At 35.6% G+C, this 19,184-nt stretch overlaps 1 pseudogene; it reads right to left on the bottom strand.

Annotated features, from left to right (window-relative positions):
- Nucleotides 1–898: 898 nt before the first annotated feature.
- LOC143545021 (protein FAR1-RELATED SEQUENCE 5-like) lies at nucleotides 899–16,613 on the bottom strand (annotated as a pseudogene).
- Between the last annotated feature and the right edge of the window lie 2,571 nt (nucleotides 16,614–19,184).

Below are 19,184 nucleotides of genomic sequence, written 5' to 3'. Positions count from 1 at the left end.
CTTTGGAATATAGCATTACTATCTGTGTGTAGACATTTTGGTGGACTCCTTTACTCTACCAAGGGTTTATGTACTTTATTACATCTTACTTAAAACTGTCATAGGGGATATTTCTCAGAAGGTTGATTGGTTTTTAGTTTGTATATTAATTCAAACTTTAAATAGAATCTTCTTCCATTTGTACCATTCATGAATGTTATGTACTTCATGCTCTCACATTTGAGAAGCTCAACATCATTTATTGTTTTCATTGGTTTATGATTTTTTAGTGTAGTCGACTACTTTTTGTAGTGTTATAATGGTATGGACAAATGACTTCTTTTATACCTCAATGCCCAAGTACATGACAACAGTAACATAACTAGGTTGTCGTTTATGACCAGTTTCATACCTATTCTCTAAAATACAGACGCACTTATATCTAAATTTCTGTATTTCAGACTCGTTTTATCTAAATTTCTATGTTGGCCCGTTTCACACTAAACCGCTACATTTTGACCCGTTTCACTTAAATTCCTATATTTTGACCCATTGCAATTAAAATTGGTGCATTTTCACCCGTTAAATTTTATATAGCTCCCTTTTGACCTGTTTACTTTGAAATTGCTGCATATAGATCTGTTTCAATTTAAAGTTGCATCACATTGACTAATTTAAATTTAAAATGCTATCTTTCACTGAATAAAAATAGATCCACCATTTGAATACATTATGAGAAAAAAAAACCAAAATCTTAGCATCTACTTAACTTATAATTAAATAAAAGAGTACTCAAACAATCATAATCTTTAGATGTATCTTCAAGCTTATTCATAAATCATCCTTCTCTTTCTAGTACAGACTCCTTCTCCTGAAAGAAAAAATAAATTACGTGAATTATATTAACTAAAATTGGTCACTAATCATTAACAAACGTAGATGTTACCTTCTTTTTCGGGCATCCGCTAATGTAATGACCTGACATTGTCTCTTTTTTGGTGCTTCTAGGGATGATTTGATTCGGGTTGCATTTTTGGGACGGCCTTTAGTTTTAGTATTAATTGGTGGATCACGAACATGAATTTGAGACATCGTATTTACTTGCGAACTTCCCACATTAGAATCTAGTGAAGCAATCTCAAGTTGTTTTGACTTTGTTTGAATGCTTTGTTCTTCTAAAAACTTCAACAACAGGGCATTTCGTTTCCTTATCTCAGATAGAGAATCTCTTGCTTGTTCGGTCGCTTTTCTAAAATTTGATTGAACAGACCATAAAGTTAATGCACTGACCTCATTCCCACTATGTATGTCTTCGATCCCAATAGTGCAATCAACCGACTTGTATCTAGTGTCAAGTGTCCATCTAGGTAAAACATAATGATCAAAGAGGCTTTGAACATTTTTTTCTTCAATACATTTAAGATATGCTTGCATAACATCCCATATGTTTCAAACTTTGAACACGAACAAGTAACATCTAACTTATCTGTGAGACGAAACTTAACATTTCTCCAGTATATTTTATCAATATTCAATTGTCCAACCTTATAGTTGATTTCTTCTAAACTCTTGCTTATTGTCTCATGAGTTAAATTGAAGGTAGCTTGGGTCCATTCATTCATGAATATTTTAAAGAGCTGTTTAGTGTAACGTGAACCTGCTTTTGCCTCTATCGGATTCACAGAAGAAAAATTCGGCTTGGAATTCATGCACGCGAAGTCTTCATCTTCTTCGGCGGCCCTTCGAGCATCAACAGCCTTATCATATTGTACTACAAACTCGTTCAACATGGTATTTGAATTCACATATCCATCAAAAAAAGAATGAATGCTCTCGCTTCTTCCACTTGATGTCATGCCAGCAAAAAAACAATCTTTCAAGAAGGCTTTAGCCCATAATTTGCTTTGCTTATACATCTCCGTTATCCAACTTCCACTTTCAAAATTATATTTAACACATAAAGATTCCCAACGAGTTTCAAATTCTTCAATTGTACCACTTTTTTTCCATTGTTTGTGATCCTCCTCAAAGTCACTATAATGAACTTTAAGACCTCGAAGATGTTCGGTCTCGTGTTTCTTAATATGCCATGAACAATAACGGTGTCGAGTGTTTGGAAAAACTGTTTTGATTGCATTGCAAATAGCTTTATCTTGATCTGTAATTATCACTAATGGATGCTTATCAAACATGCACTTTATGAAAGTTTGAAATAACCATTCAAAAGTATCTTGTTTTTCGTTTTCCAATAGTGCACCACCAAAAAGTATAGACTGGCCATGATGATTAACCCTGATGGTGCAAATGGCATCTTAAATTTGTTGGTCATGTATGTGACATCAAAAACCACAACATCCTTAAATTTAATATATGAGTCTCTTAATCTCCCGTCAGCCCAGAAAATATTTCGTGGAGACCCATCATCAAACAAATCCACAACAAAATAAAGGTTAGGATCTTCTAGTAATTTATCTTGAAAATGTTTAATAAGCCCGTAAAACTCCTTACCTTTGTATTGTTTTCGTTGATCGGCTAAGACGTCGGAACATTGCTTTGATGTAACATCATTTTCATGTGGATCTTTCATGGTATTTATGACTTTCTTGATTTGACAAGGTTTCAACCCGGATTGACTCAGTTCTGCCATTAGAGATTTGCAAGCCAATGAGCGGTGAAACTTCCCATGAGACCAGTGTTTCATTACTTTGGTGGGAGTAGCAGTCAGTTCATGATTGTGTGAATCATTAAAAATATCCACGAACCATTTCCCATCTTTACCTTTTGAAATCCGAAGACATGCTTTGCATCCGGTCCTCAAATCTCTACGACGCTTTTTAACATCTTCTATGAAATTTTTACACTTCAAATATTTGAAACCTTCTTTGTTGCATACATAGTATCTTCGGTAATGCTCATTTGTTGTCCTATTTTTATAAGCCGTATGAATACGTATTCCAAATCCATGTGAAAACGAATATCGATTATAGAAATCATAAGCATCATCGGGAGTATCGAAAACCTTTCCCTTTATATCATTAGCCTCTTTCTCATTCCTAGAATTAATGTCTATTTCAACATCTGAATCGCTATTAATGACCAAAAGCCCTTCTGAATCAATACGATCAATTATATTTGTTTCAAAAGCTTCCTCATAGACGTCTAAATCCATTTCTTTGTATCTGCCATACATCAACAAAAGATAAACATTGATGTTCAACTGACGTAAAACGAATTACTAGTATGAAAAAAACAAAGAAAACTGATATTTAAATTTGAAGAACCATGTTCTTCACCAACCAACTAAAAACAAGAAACTGAATATTATTATTGTAAAATTGATAATAATGATTCGAACTACGTATTATTTAAAAATGTAATAAATTGGAATAATGATTTTACATTCAAGCTGGTCTGTGTAATGATAATAATGATTTGAACAAGAAAATGAATATTATATAAAATTGTAATAAAATTTGGGGAAAGGAGTTACCTTGGGTGATTCGAAGAAGGCAATTGTTCCAATAAGTTAAGAACACAACTGTTATTCCAGTTGTGAAGAAAAAACCATGTTTACCAGAGGATCCAAAGAAGAAGACGGCAACCGTGTAAATGAAACATCGATGGTAATTAGGGTTAGAATGATATAAGGGAATGGGTTAGGTTATCACGTATACTTTTTGTTGGAAGGATTGGAAGTAATCTTGTCCATTAATTTTAAATATGGATGGTTGAGATTAGTTTAGGGGGAAATCAAGTGTGAACACAAGGTAAAGGGCATAAAAGGAATAACACATTTGTTGACTTTCTCTCTCCACATGCAAGGCACATGCCAAATTCCCCTATCATTTTAAAACGTCTATAACTATTTTTTACCACATTTTTAATGAAAAACAAATTCACCATAATAACGAGTGTCTTTTTATCTTTTATATGAGTACCATATTTTAATATAAAAATTAAAAAAAATTAGTGGGTTTTTTACAATTGTGTTTTACCGAGTTGTGTTTTACAAAATTTTGTTATACAATAGTATTTTTCATTGTGTTTTTTTTTTCATTGTGTTTTTTCCATTGTGTCACACAATTGTGTTTTTTATTGTGTTTTTATCATTGTGTTTTTTTTATAGTGTATTTTTCCATTGTGTTTTTTTTCATTGTGTTTTTCATTGTGTTTTTTCGGACTTTTCCGGCGAGGTGGTGGCGGTGGGCGGTGGAGTGATGGTGGTTGTAAGAGATGAGTGAAGATGTAATTGGGTTTTATGTAAGTGGGTTTTTGAAATTAATTTTTAGTGGGTTTTGAGATTAAAGTAGGTGGGTTTTGATATTAAAGTATTAGACTAAAATACTTTCCTTTCTAGCCTTCTTAGGAAAATCAAACTTCTTATTTGAACCTAACCCATAAGGGAATAAGGCAAATAAGTGATTTAATTAGATTTAATCAAAACTACGTAGTTTTGATAAGTTTTATAACTAACTTGGGTGTATAACAGCCACATATTCACTATCCCCATTTATAAATAATGTCAACATACATATAATGATCGCCAAACATCAAAATAAGTTAATTACTAAGCGTTTCTCAAAAGGCTATAGTAAAGTCAAAATCAATGAGAGAGAATTAACCGGTGCTCCCAAACAAGATACTTATCATTATTTAACTTGACCATAGTAGATAAAGCTTGTGATATTAATGAGTGTTACATAACATTGTTTTTGCAAACATGAATAGAAATAGAATTTTTTTTTAGTTTTTGTAAGAAAACAATTTTCTCTTTATCCCCAGCCTAGAAGGAAAGATCCTGCTTTTATTATGATGAAAATTTTTCTATTTTGATCGCTTTCTAGTTAGATTCTAGTTAGAATTGATTGGCTGTACCTACCCAATAATCTAATATGAATGATTCATTATTCACTCTATTTTCGGTTGAGGATTGTTATGGATCTTTTGTATCCACAATACTGACCAAACATTCTAATTTCAAACACATTGCTTTGTTATTTTTTTTCCAAAAAATTGGATAGTATTGTGGATACAAAAGACTCACAACAATTATTCACACTCAAAAATGTCATAGGTTTTATTGGGCGCAACTTTATAGAAATGTAAACAAGTTTTAGTTTTGTTTCATTTAAGTTACTTAACTTTTTTTTGTTTTTAGGAATATTGGTTTTAAATAATCCCAACTATGGCCTATTGGAAAATATCAGTCCCAACTTTACACTTGCCTGCTGATCGTCCCAACTATTGATGTATTTGTTTTTAATGGGCCGCAACTAACGAATGTTAACTCCGTTAGTGATTTGCTGACGTGGACCTTCTTCTCCGACCGCATTACGCCGGAAACCTGCAACTCGCCTCCATTCTCCCTAATATCGTCACACCGTCTCCCTCCATCTTCAAAAGACTTCGAAAATTAGAAAATGAAGTAGATTTCATCTTCTTTCATGGCCAATCCCTATATACCAAACCCGATTTTATTTTCAAAAATTTGAAATCAATGTTACACAATTTATAAAATAAGCATAGGGCTTTTGTTAAGAGGATAAAAATGAGTCGAATGATGTGTCAATTACCTCGAATGGTGCACGATTGACGAGGGTGGACTTCGCCGGAGACAACAACGGCGACACGTCGGTTAGGTTTCGAATGAGGGGAAAGATAGAGAGAGATGGTGTAACAATATTAGGGAGAATGGAGGCAAGTTACAGGTTTCCGGCAAGTTTCTAGCGTGATGCGACCAGAGAAGAAGGTCCACGTCAGCAAATCACTAACGGAGTTAACATCCGTTAGTCGCGGCCCGTTAAAAACAAATACATCAATAGTTGGGACGGTCAGCAAACAAGTGTAAAGTTGGGACGGATATTTACCAATAGGTCATAATTAGGATTATTTAAAACCAATACTCCCTGTTTTTGTTGAGTCACTCAAGTTTCATCTAATGTACTCATTATAGGTTTTTTTTTACTTGAAGTAGATTTCATCTTCTTTCATGGCCAATCCCTATATACCAAACCCGATTTTATTTTCAAAAATTTGAAATCAATGTTACACAATTTATAAAATAAGCATAGGGCTTTTGTTAAGAGGATAAAAATGAGTCGAATGATGTGTCAATTACCTCGAATGGTGCACGATTGACGAGGGTGGACTTCGCCGGAGACAACAACGGCGACACGTCGGTTAGGTTTCGAATGAGGGGAAAGATAGAGAGAGATGGTGTAACAATATTAGGGAGAATGGAGGCAAGTTACAGGTTTCCGGCAAGTTTCTAGCGTGATGCGACTAGAGAAGAAGGTCCACGTCAGCAAATCACTAACGGAGTTAACATCCGTTAGTCGCGGCCCGTTAAAAACAAATACATCAATAGTTGGGACGGTCAGCAAGCAAGTGTAAAGTTGGGACGGATATTTACCAATAGGTCATAATTAGGATTATTTAAAACCAATACTCCCTGTTTTTATTAAGTCACTCAAGTTTCATCTAATGTACTCATTATAGGTTTTTTTTTACTTGTTTGATAGGTCACCATGCTGACATGACAGATTTTCTATTACCAAAATATCCTTATTATTTTAAAAAATAAAAAGAAAATCTAAATCAATACTAATGAATACAGACACATCCTTTGGTATTTAAAAATAAAACAAAACCTAAATGAATAAGATATATCATCAGACTCACAATTTTCAATTAAATAAAACCCTAATAAAAGTAGTGTCACAGAGTTACTTCTTAAACTCTGTATGACTCCCGAAGGCCAGCCAATCGGTCCGCTCATGATCAGGGTCTGTTGGTTTCATCATACCTTGGACTCACTAGGCGAGCGACAGCAGCTCGCTACCGGCGATTTGTTCTTCGTGCAAGCACGACTAGGCATGCGCGCCTCCTTCGTTGAGGCCGTGCCGATGAAGTCCGGCACGAGCCAACAAACCTGAGCATTTCAACACAAATCAAGCATCTCGATCTTCAAATATTTGATCTGTGACACTCTCCCACCGCCATAACCATGCACGTCCTCGTGCATGCACATATCACCCCATACCGACGTGCAAGACTTAGACGATGTGGTCTTCCCCTATGCCATGCATTTCTGAAAGGAAAGCTTGCTGTCCCGTACCAACTTACTAGCCAAAGCCTTGCGTTTAGAGAATGATTCACTTTGGTAAAAGAGTCATAGTGCAGCCAAAATGTGAGTTAGCCGTTTCGGTTAATTATACTGTCGAATTATGTGACGCCGAAGTTCGCCAAGTTAGCATACTTCAAAACAGATTACAACTCTGCAACACCGTAAAACTTTTAACACAAATACGATGGTCTTCACTAACACTAGCTAGGGCGGCGCTCACGATCCCATACACGCGATGAATAAAGATCATTCGATCTTCTCCCACCACCATTGCATAACTCATTCTCGGCATTTTTAAGATCTTTTGGTTGATTGTACACGTTCCAACGTATCCGAGGTTAGACCTAATCTGATGCCACTTGTCACGGAGTTACTCCTCAGACTCCGTATGGCGCTGAAGGCCAGCCAATCAGTCCGCTCATGATCAGGGTCTGTTAGCTTCCCCCTGCCTTGGACTCGTCAGGCGAGCGACAACAGCTCGCTACTAGCGATGCATTCGTCGTGCAATCACGAATGGACATGTACGCCTCCTTTCCCGCTAAGGCCGTGCCCAATGAAGACCAGGACAAGCCAACAAACCCAAGCGTTTCAACACAGATCAAGCATATCGATCTTCAAATATTTGGTTCGTAGGCTGTCTAGCCTCGACGGCCCCTTAAATTGTTCTTTTTTATTATTATAGATATTGCTTCATAAAATTTTACAATCACGCCCCCTTAAACTTTTAAAAGTAAACTGGCCCACATGAAATTTAGAAACCGACTCTTAAGAAAAAATAAATTAGAAATTTACAATATATAAGCACTAATTATCATTATAACTTATATGATTACCAGTATCTAAATGTTAAACCATTGTGACTTAAATCCAAACTAGTACTTCGAAAAAATAAATTAGAAATTTACAATATATAAGCACTAATTATCATTATAACTTATATGATTACCAGTATCTAAATGTTAAACCATTGTGACTTAAATCCAAACTAGTACTTCGACCCCCTGCGTTGCGGGGGGTTGTGAAACCATAGTAGAAAATGGAAGTAATTCAAAGCTTTCGATATCAATTGTACAATATTTTTATGTAGCTCTCAACTAATTGACACTATCAAATTAGAAGTAAAGAAACATTCTACTAAACACTTAACTGTGTAGCAGTCAAAAAGCTTTAAAAAACATATGAAGTGCCCAACGTTAAAAAATAAAAAACGTTACATTACTTGCAACAAAAAAATAATACTTAAATCTTGAACAGTCCATATTGAGGCTCAACATAAGCCTGTCCACCCAAAATTGCAAGCAAGAGTCAAACTGCAAATTATACTTTACTTTCTCAGGTCATGTAAGAGACGTATTGTAATAGTAGATTTGTAATAAACTGAATGAAAAGAATCCATAAATTTATAGAACCAAGGCTATAAATGGACTCCATAATACCTTTATAATCTAAAATGGCAATAGAACCTTATAATCTAAAATGGCAATAAAACATTAGTTTTTACCCCAAAAACTTCTACTTGCAATAACATCAAAAGTCAAACTCTGCCTAAATAACATCAAAAGTCAAAATTAAACTCGCTAATATCAATAACTCAACAAACTTTACCTATAGTATTTCTAGAAGTTATCAGTTTACTTATATCGTTATCTACATATGATTAAAATGGTTACCATGTCATCTTTGATCCTATAAGTAGGAGGTTTATCAGTCTCATCAACTTTGTTGTGTCCAACATTCACATCATGTAAACATTGAATTTTGAAAATTTAATTAGTTTGCAGTGGAATAGAATACATAAAATGTAACTTATATATATTAGTATATTATAATTGTAATAGTACCTTTAAATGGCATCTTTCATGGAAGACCCATTTTCTAAGCTCACAACTTGGCAACAACAATTTTTGTGTACACAACTGCATTCTCATTGCTTGTATTATTTCTAGCCTGCAAATATAAAAAACAAAAACCAAACATCATCATAGCCATAAATCGATATGAAAAGGTAGGAACAACAAACATAACTATCATACTTCCAAAGGTCCAATCCGAGTCAAAGACTAAAAAGTAAACCGAACATCATCATAGCCATAAGCATCATCGCATACCATAAATGAATATCAAATCGTCAACTTGAGGCTGAGGTCGTATCACAGCTGCAGCATACATAGCCACGCCTAAAGCCGAACTTTATCATAGCCATAAAACGAAAAGTAGTATGTTGATCAGAATACATAAGCATTGGATGTGCTAAATTGGTTTCAAGCCATCATCATAGCACAAATGAATTAAAATATATCAACGGTACAAAATCAAGGATAACATCTCCTTTATAGTTTCAACATACGTTGCCATTCCAAATAACGGAGTGTCATCATAGTGAAGGATAATGTACAAACAACATATGCAGACCAATTATAACCATTAAAGTACAACAAAGATTCCATATAATACAAACAAAAATAAAGCTCATAAGAAATGAGTCGCATTTGCTCAGATCGGTTTAAAACCATCATCATTGCAACCTTGAACACCTTTCAACCCATAAACAACCAGAATCCACTACTAAAATGTGTACAACTCATCATTTTAACCCATAATCAGAGCAGCACAACAAAAAGTTAAAAAACAATTCGCGGCTGCAAATCTCCAACAATCATCATAACCTTGAAACCACACGTTGCATATCCATGACTGCCATATACGAACCAAAAGTCGATGGTAGCATAGAAACCACAAAGAAGTCCAAACCAAACATCACCAAGAATGAACAACAACCAACGGATTAACAAAACATATGAAGCACAATGTACACTCATACGAATCCCTTTCAAAACCATGACATTAACAAAACATACCAGCCAATAACAACAACAGATGACACTTAAAAGCCGCAAAGCATTTCAGCCCGTGGTCAGAGAAACTCAAGAGGCTCGCCACCATCAAACGCCACCGATGCCTAGGGTTTCGTAATAGAAACCGGCAACAGTAGGTTAGGTTGAAGACGGAACCGGCAACGGTAGGCACCGGAGAAGAAAGAGATATTGTAAAGTGAAGAACCCAATCATCGTCTTACCTCCGCCTAGGATTGCAAAACAGAACCGGCAACTCCCATCGCTACCAAAGACAGCCTAAAACGGCCGCCGGCAACGATGGTTTAGCAGCACCAAAGTCCGCTTTTGCAATAGACAAAGTTTGGCCGGAGTGTTTGAAGTTAAGAACCCTATCACCGTCTTACCTTCGCCTAGGATTGCAAAACGGAACCGGCAACTACCATCGCTACCAAAGACGGCCTAAAACGGCCGCCGGCAACGACAGTTTAGCAGCACCAAAGTTCGTCTTCGCAATAGACAGTGTTTGGCAGAGGACGCAAACAGGAGAGAGAGAAAGAGATGGTAACGGTGGTAGACTGTGTAGAGAAATATGAAACCGCCATGACTCAACAAACAAACACCATACATTGAACCCATAGAAAGCATGTAAGTATGATACCACCAGCACTGTACAAAGTACAATTAGCTATGCGTAAAGAAGTTGTGTTTTAATATATACTAGAATTTAGACCCGTCGCAACCACGGCGGGTGGCGTAAACAATTTTATCTTATGAAAACACAGTGAATTCAACACACAGATGCTTTTTATAAAGTACTAAGATCACAAAACACTTAAAATGCAGACCAAAACTGAAAAGTGCCTAAATGACCAATAAACAAATCCCTAAACTTTGATAAGCTTCTTACATTCACCTTTGATAAAAATAATGTACAAATTAAAGCTAAGTTTGCACAGGGAAACAAAGTTAATTTGTCAACTAAACATGCCTAAATTGGTCTGCGGTAAGACATTCAATTGCACCCGATTAACCCATCAACGAAGTTGTAACAGAAAAACACAAAAGAGACAACCATAATGCAAGCCGAATTAGAATCATATGTACATCAACATTCAATGTTAATCGCATTAATCAGAAAAAACCCAAATTACATCAAACAAAATTGTTAATCCTTGAAGCACAAAATATGCAAATCTGACCACACTCACTACCCAGGAGTACCTGCAACCAAGTTTATATAGCTGAAATATAATATAAATATAATTCGTGTACACGGTGGCCGGAGAAAGAGAAGATTACCTGAACTCTTCTTAACGGTAGTATCAATCGAGAGCGCCACACTCCTCGTCAGATACGAAGCAATCTTTCACACACACGATCATTACCCTAATCGATGAAGAAGAAGAAGGCAGATGGTGTCGACGACGCTACCGCTACCTAGGGTGTCAAAATGAAACCTGAAAACAGTAGGTGGAGTTAAAGACGATGGTAATGGAGCTCCAAAATATTGTAGCATAACAGAAGACATCGGAGCCGGAGCCAGTGATAGAGTGGGAGGCAGATAGGGTAGAAGATAGAGAAAGGTTGTTGAACTTAGAACATAGAAAATTGAAATGAAAGCATAAGAAAGTCAGATGGTACGTGGAAGAGTATACACAACAAACACAATGTACAATATATAGAGCAAACAATACAATAATTAATGCAACTTTTCCAATGAACAGTAATTTTAAGAGAGGTGACCGACCTTCTTATTTATAATATATATATATATATATATAATTTGTTTAAACTTTAGTAGCTCAATAATCATAAGCTTAGTCCCTTAACCTTTAGACATTAGCCTATGATTTTAAAGGTGTAAACCTTATTAAAAAAAAATTAGATGCATTTGCAAAGAAAACGACCTATTTTAACCATTAAATGAAACTAGTAACAAAGAAGGCAAGATCTAGGACGGATGTATGAAAGGCAGTGGCGGAAGCAAAGAAGGCGGCCTTTAAACGGATGTATGAAAGTCTAGAAACAAAAGAGGGGGAACATGCTATGTTTAAGATTGCCAAAGCCAGGGAGCGTAGAAGGCAAGATCTAGGACCGGTGAAGTTCATAAAGGATACAGATGGGCATGTACTGGTTAAGGAGCAGGACATCAAGCTAAAATGGCAAACCTACTTCCACAATCTTTTTAACAATGGGAGAGCTTACCAAGAAGAACATGACAACACAAACTTTCATCGACAACAATCGAATAACTGCTACTGCCGACGGATCACACGAGAAGAGGTGAAGGACGCACTTAGGAGGATGGGAAGGTCTAAGGCGGTTGGCCCAGACAACATACCCATCGAGGTGTGGAAGTGTCTGGGGGAGGAAGGAGTCATGTGGTTAACTACTCTGTTCAATAGTATTCTCAAATCAGGTAAGATGCCAGACCAGTGGAGGAGCAGTGTTGTAGTTCCTATCTATAAGAACAAAGGAGACGCCCAATGTTGTGGTAACTACCGAGGAATCAAACTACTAAGTCATACTATGAAGCTATGGGAAAGAGTGATTGAGGTTAGACTTAGACGAGAAACTCAGGTTACGGTCAACCAATTTGGCTTCATGCCGGGGCGTTCCACCACAGAGGCAATACACCTTATAAGAAGATTAATGGAAAAGTATAGGGAGAAGAAGCGTGATCTACATATGGTGTTTATTGACCTAGAAAAGGCCTACGACAGTGTGCCACGACAGGTGCTCTGGGAGTGCTTGGAGGGTAGAAGAGTGCCCAGGAAATACATAGAGATAATTATGGATATGTATACCAGGAGTGAAACAAGTGTCCGTGCGCCAGTGGGGGATACTGATTTCTTTCCTGTAGAGGTAGGTCTTCACCAGGGGTCAGCGTTGAGCCCGTTTCTTTTTGCAGTAGTCTTGGATGAGTTGTCAAAGTCGATTCAGGGGACTCTCCCGTGGTGCATGATGTTCGCAGACGATATTGTGTTACTTGCTGAGAAAAAACAAGATCTAAACATGAGGCTTGAGGAGTGGCGAACAACCTTAGAGACAAAAGGTTTAAAGATTAGCCGATCTAAGACGGAGTACCTACACTGTGATTTTGGTGAGATAAACGACAGTGAAGACGCACACATCACAATTGAAGGGCAGGTGGTCCCGCAGGTAACGAAGTTCAAGTATTTAGGATCATTTGTACAGAGCGATGGGGAATTAGACAGTGATGTGACCCACCGAGTTCAGGTAGGATGGTGTAGATGGAAAGCAGCCACAGGTATATTATGCGACAAGAGTTTCCCGACTAATCTGAAGGGAAAATTCTATAGGGTGGCAGTTAGACCTGCAATGCTATAGGGAACAGATTGTTGGGCCATCAAGAAGGCACAAAGTGCGGAAGATGGAGGTAGCAGAAATGAGAATGCTACGTTGGATGTGTGGGCACACAAGGCTAGACAGAATAAGAAACGTTGTGCTTCGCGAGAGATTAGGGGTGGCGAACATAGCAGACAAGATAAGAGAGTGGAGATTGAGATGGTTTGGACATGTAAAGAGAAGACAGACGACGAATCCTGTTAGATCCGTAGAAAACATTACTATAGAGGGGAGGAGGGGTAGAGGACGACCGAAATTGACTTGGGATGAGAGGATTAGGCATGATTTGATAGACCTAAACCTCTCCGAGGACATGGTTGAGGATAGGAATTCGTGGAGAAGTAGAATTAAAGTTAAGGATTTTTAGAGAGAATTGAATACCTTAGGGCTTAGACTTAACTTATTTAGGTCACATACCATAATGGTATTTCCCTTAAATATTTTATTATTATTATTATTAGCTTTTATATTGCGGTTAAACTGTGACATTTTTATTAATATTATTATAATTAGTAGTAGTTTTTTATATAACTGTTAAACTTTGATTTCCTTTTTTGCTTCATACACATGTTCTTAGAGCCGAGGGTCTCTCTGGAAGCCACCTCTTTATTCCTTTGGATAGAGGTACGGTGTGCCTACATCCCACCCTCCCCAGACCCTACCTATAGCTCTGCTGTCGGTGGGATTTTACTGGGTATGATTGATTGATTGATTGATTGAAATGAAACTAGTAGTTTGACCCGCGCGCGTTGCCGCGCATCAAGATGCTTATGCGTGTTTGTAGTGTTGAGGCGCATCAACACGCTCATACACGTATAGAAGTCTCAACGCACTAACAAACATCAATTTGAAATTGATCAAACAAAAATGCCAAAATTTTGACAATTACAAAGAAATAAAACAATTTCACTTAAAATTATGAGCCTAAACTATTGTTCCAATCACACAAAATATTCAAATTTGAAACAGAAACAAAGATCTTGCTTATCTTAGATTTAGCGTCTAGCCGTTGCTTACTCTTCAATCCGACTTTTCTTCTCGGGTCTCTCTCTACCCTTCTACGACATAACATTTTCATCTATATATCTATGTAATTGATCCAATTCTAGATTATCTTCTGTAACCTTTTGCATAATCTATCATATGAATGCATCACTTCGTATTAGCATACCTATAATATTTATGTACCTGAGATATATGCGAGATGAGTTGCAACTAAATACAAATTATAAAACTCTTACCTTGAGTGTTTTCAACAGTGTAGATATTCCCCAAAAAAACTAATTAAAAAGTACGGTTCACTGCAAGTAAACCAAAATACATACTATATAAAATAGAAAAAAAAATCTACTTCTTAGCTTCGTAACGGGTTGGAAAATAGCAAAATCAAACCACCAATTATACACTTCATAAAATATAAAATAACCTATTTCTTAGTTTCATAAAGGGTCAGTTGGCTATAATGACAACACACAACTTGAAACTTTGCTATCTTTATCCAACACACATCAAATATGACGGCGTTGTCATGAGCAAGCCCCTTGCATTTTGTCGCTTAAAAATAATAATTTCAAAATCAAAACCTCATTCTAGAAAAAGAGGTCCCATAACATGTACACTTTCCTGCAATTTGTCATAAATACTTCACTACTAACCTAAAACATTTTATTTAATCTCTCAAATATTCAAGTCAATAATAATAACAATAATATTCAAGTCATTATTTAATCTCTCCAATAATAATAATAACAATAATAATAATAATAATAATCTATTCCTTTTGTATTTGTTTGCTAGTGTCCTATTACTAATACTATGTCCTCATTTAGTGAATTATTAGCAAACTACAATGAATGCATATAGGTGTGCATTTAACTTACGTAAATTACACATTCCAAATTACATCTAGATCATTATATGAACTACAGAGAAGTGGGTTGTTATAAGCTCAAAATGCAAAAGATGACTCAAGCTTCCTTCAGGCAAATTAAAGTTTAAGAGAATGTACCCTTGATTTGTTTCAATAAATTTTTTTGTATTAATGCAACATTTGCACACCATTCTAAAAAAGTAGATATGAGCAATCTGTTATTCTCAAAGAACAAAGGAATGCTAAGATTTTCAACTGGATATATCACAACCCAAGTATTGTTAGTATTTTGAAAGAACATACCTGATCATCCACTTCTCGCACTTTCTTTTCAATGGCTCCAAGTATGATAAAAGAGCTTGAAGCTAGAACCCCAACCGCAAAATGTTTCGAGTAATGAAAACTGCAGATTCTAAAGGCAGTATCAAGCTCCAATCTACATGTAAAATTAAAGTTACATAAGTTTGGGGTTACACATGTATGCAACAATGAGAAATTAAAGTAACAATCTAATATGAATATGCCAAAAATAATATTAAGCGTGGTTTATTTCATAAGAGAAAAAGATGAATTAAATCATGAAATAAACAACATAATGAAGGCTAACATGTTTAAGAATCTCAGGTTCCTTCATCTTCACAGCTTAAGACATCCAGATAACACATGACAAATGAAAGAAACATGCTCTATCAATTAATGACTAAATGTTGGAGGAATCTGCCAAACTATTGAATAAACGAAAGCAGTAATAAAATTGAACCTGTGTCGTGTGTAATCACACTGCCTTAAAAGCGATTTGAGCACTACCGGAGTACAAATAGATGTTGCCAATCGCTCTCCAAGGTTAGCATAGAGATGAATTGAATTATTCTTGTGTACTCAAGAAGAAATCAATGATGAAGATTGGAAGAACGTATGATCAGAGTGTTTTTGGGGATGATCTAATCTTATTAGGGTTAATCAAATATATATATATAAAAAAGAAAAAGAAAAGTATTGTCTTTTAATAACCGTAAACAAGAAAAAAACCATATGATGGTTTTTAAAACTAATTAGATATATTAAGTTTATATTTAATAATATTAAATATACTTTTGCATTTCTTTTTATTCCAACACTAAATTCATTGAAACATTTTAGCAAACACATGGTGGGTGTTCCAGAAACGGGTCGATCGTTTACTCACCTGATAGCGGCGTCCTCTTTAGATCGGAGCTGAGATCAATGAAGGAATGTAAGATTAACGATGTTAGTACGTTCTGGTCGAGATTGTGGTGATTACTTCGCAAATTCCAAAAACCCTAAATTGATAAGCAAGTCGACTATATGACTACGATTCAATACTTCAATTTGATACAAATTGAAAGCATACCTGAAACGCTAGTTTTAAGAAAATCGTTGTGTCTCCGGCGTTACTTCGTGGATTTAGTTGCATCGCCGATGCTTGTCTTTCTCTGTTTCTGAATTTCTTGGTGTAAAGGAAGATGCAGATGTTGTGAAAAGGATATTCACTTGTGGTGAAAAGAATATGCAGATGGAAAACGCCGATTGGATTATTTGTAGGTGGCAGTTAGCATCATGTGCTTATACATCCTGCAAAAACAGTTGTACCTTCTATCTACAGTAACAATTGTAGACAACTTCCATCTACCTTTTATAATTATATATATAACATGGGTGATTTTTTTTTTTAAACGACTAATTTGGATCACTCACGGACCACTAAAGTATCATCGTGCCACCAGTGGTACCACGCGATCATATCCACCACCAAGCCACCAATTCAGGAGGAAACTCAATATTTGAGAAAAACCCCCTCTTGTGAGATTCGAACCCAGGACCTTATGGTCACTAAGTCTTATCCCACCACCAAGATACCATTGGACTAGAAGTCCTTTGGTACATGAGTGATCTAATCGGGACAAAAAGAATATATATATTTGAGTGACCTAATTTGAACAAAACTAGAACTTCCTTATGTTTCTATGAAGTTTTTTCTTTCAAGAATATAAATATTTATTAGAGTAAAGCGCCAAAGTAGTCCATTATGTTTGATCACTAATGCGACTTTAATCCAAAAAGTTTATTTTATACATCTAGACCTTCGAGGTTTCCCACTTCGTGTCAATTACGTCCAAATCACTAACACCGTCTATTTTCATCGTTAACTCAAAAGTATAGTTGTCTTCTTACCTTCTTCATTTTCTTTCATCTATAATATATATAAACGAAAACCCAAAAATCATATGTGTCGCGATGTGGTTGCTCCCCCTTTTATGGAAGCTACCAGATTTCTTGATTTTTAAATGGAGGCCTCTCATTGATTTAACCCAAATTCATGGGTATGGGTCTTACCAAAACCAGATAGCTCTTAAACGGGTTATAACATCTCATTAAATTAAAAATTAATCTTATCAATTATTTGATATGAAAATCCTACAAAATAGGAATATACTAAAATTTTAATATCCAATTTAAAAAGAAAAAGATATTATTTATAATTAATAAACAATTTTATAGTAAAAAACATAAGCGGGCCATGGATCACCAAATCCAGATAGCTTTTAAACGGGTTATAACATATCATTTATTTATGAAACCCTTTCATCATCAACCCCTAAGTATATTATTAACTTTCTTAAAATAAAAAATTAAAATCCAAAAAATAAATATTAAAAAACGAAAAATGTAAAACAACCATTCTCTCAAGCAATCAGATTACTTTATTTGTAAATGAAGACTTCTCACGCATTTGACCCAAGTTCACTGGTAAAGGTCTCACCAAACCCAGATAGCTCTAAACGGGTTATAACATCTCATTATATTAAAAAACAATCTATCAAATAATTGATATGAAAATCTTATAAAATGGGAATATACTAAAAATTAATATCCTATTTTATTTTTAAAAAAAGATATTATTTATAATTAAGAAACAATTTTATAATAAAGAAAATAAACAGGTACTGGGTATCACTAAACCCAGATATCTTTAAACCGGATTATAACATATCATTTATTTGTGAAACCATTTCATCATCAAACTTCAAGTATATTAATTATTAACTTTCTTACAATAAATAAAATTAAAAAAAATATATATATATATAAATATTAAAAACGAATAATTTAAAACAAACCCCGTAATACGAGAGATAAATTCCAGTTATTCTTATAAAATATGATGATGACGACGACGAGATATCTAGCCCATCCTGATTCCACGATTCCCATCTTGTTCATCCCCATTTGTTTAATTCCAGCACCACCATGAAACCACCGCTGGTCCGTCGCCATCCGACAAACAACATCATCATCTAACTCAGCCGCCACCAGTCACCATCACATAGATCCACCACCGCACACAATCAAAACCGCAAATCAAAATGCCAACTGTGACCCCACCACCGTCTCAGACGGTTTCTGGTGGTTTTGATCACCAAAATCATTTTTACAGTGGTGGTCTTCCACTTGAAACCCAAATCCATCTTCCACCTGCAACTAAAGCCACCGTAGACATCTGGCGGTTCCGGCTACCAACGACTACACATCCGGCGCTTCCGAACTTAAATTTTGCCAAAGAGGATGCTAAATATTCAAGGTTGAATGTTCAAATTTGGACTGAAATTGTAGATTGACATTTGGACCGATATTCAAGATTATAGATGCCGGTGATTAAAGTGACTGAAATTAAGATTCAATAGATTGCAAAATCAAATTCCAGTTTACTTTTCGTTGGGTTCTGAGATAGTGGCAGTGTAGGTTTGGTTAGGAAAAAGATAGGGGGGGGGGGGGGGGGGGGGGTGTTTGATATAATTAAATTTAACTTTAAACAATAATAACTTTTTAAACAAATTGAAATGAAGGCTTTACCCTTGATTAACGGCAAACAACTAACGGTGTTAGTGATTTGGACGTAATTGGCAAGAAGTGGGAAACCTCGATGGTCTAGATACACAAAATAAACTTTTTGCGTTAAAGTCGCATTATCGATCAAGCATCGAGG

This window comes from Bidens hawaiensis, unplaced genomic scaffold (genome assembly GCF_021521415.1).
Source record: "Bidens hawaiensis isolate Kalapana, Puna unplaced genomic scaffold, B.hawaiensis_p1.1 tig00013806_1, whole genome shotgun sequence".
Classification (NCBI taxonomy): domain Eukaryota; kingdom Viridiplantae; phylum Streptophyta; class Magnoliopsida; order Asterales; family Asteraceae; genus Bidens; species Bidens hawaiensis.
Note: the sequence above shows the minus strand (reverse complement) of the source record. Positions and strands in the feature narration are given on the sequence as shown.